Source organism: Sinocyclocheilus anshuiensis, unplaced genomic scaffold (genome assembly GCF_001515605.1).
Source record: "Sinocyclocheilus anshuiensis isolate Anshui unplaced genomic scaffold, SAMN03320099.WGS_v1.1 scaffold773, whole genome shotgun sequence".
NCBI classification, from domain to species: domain Eukaryota; kingdom Metazoa; phylum Chordata; class Actinopteri; order Cypriniformes; family Cyprinidae; genus Sinocyclocheilus; species Sinocyclocheilus anshuiensis.
In genome coordinates this window covers 1,543,676-1,544,676 of record NW_015539930.1, presented here as the reverse complement: position 1 = coordinate 1,544,676, position 1,001 = coordinate 1,543,676, and the positions used below count along the sequence as shown (strand labels likewise).

Below are 1,001 nucleotides of genomic sequence, written 5' to 3'. Positions count from 1 at the left end.
TGCATCTTATCAGTAAAGCCGGTTCTGTGATCAGCGGTAAATCTCCATCACGTGCGTGCTTTCACATTGAGCAGCATTAACTACACAGAGCCGTTGTTCACTGACGAGCTGCGCAAAAAATCGCGCGAATATGAACGTGGTTTTGCGCAGCTCGTCAGTGAATAACGGCTCTGTGTAGTTAATGCTGCTCAATGTGAAAGCACGCACGTGATGGAGATTTACCGCTGATTACAGAACTGGCTTTCTGACAAGATGTGCATTAAATATCGCTTGCGATTTTATCGTGCAGCCCTACTTTATGGTGTAATAAAAAGAATAAAAACTTTTAACTCTTGTGTTAACAAAATGCAACTAGATTTTTTAACCTGCCATTTTCCAATATTCAGATTCAAATGTATGCAAAATAGTGCATTTTTAATTTGATAATGCTATGTTTGCATATTTAAACAACATTTCAGAGAACTAGCAATACAAAACAGTGGTCTTAAAGGGATAGTTCACCCAAAAATGAAAATTACCCCATGATTTACTCACCCTCAAGCCATCCTAGGTGTATATGACATTCTTCTTTCAGACGAATACAATCGGAGTTATATTAAATAATGTCCAGGCTAATCCATGCTTTTTAATGGGAGTGGATGGTAGCCCAAAATTCCAAAAGTCCAAAAAATTGCACCCATCCATTATAAAAGAAGTCCACACGGCTCTGGTGGTTTAATATAGGCCTTCTGAAGTGACGTGATGCGTTTGTGTAAGAAAAATATCCATATTTACAACTTTATCAATCTTAATCTCTAGCTTCCGCTAACTGTCGTACGTGCGTTCACGAGAGAGTGGCGTCCAGCGTAAGATGTAGGATGTAGGCAAATGCAGTGACGAACGTGGAAGCACAGAGGAGAGAGCAAAACAAAACACCGGTCACGAATTAGTAGTACAAAACGAGGATTTGTAAAGAAAAATGTCGGAGGATTTCGATATAAGCCAAGAGGACACTGGTTTTC

General features: G+C 39.6%; 1 protein-coding gene across 6 annotated transcripts in view; it reads left to right on the top strand.

The window, feature by feature from the left end:
- LOC107686823 (protein kinase C and casein kinase II substrate protein 3-like) overlaps positions 1 to 1,001 on the top strand; it is a 56,440-nt gene that overhangs the window by 29,620 nt on the left and 25,819 nt on the right. The gene's annotated exons all lie outside the window — the stretch shown is intronic.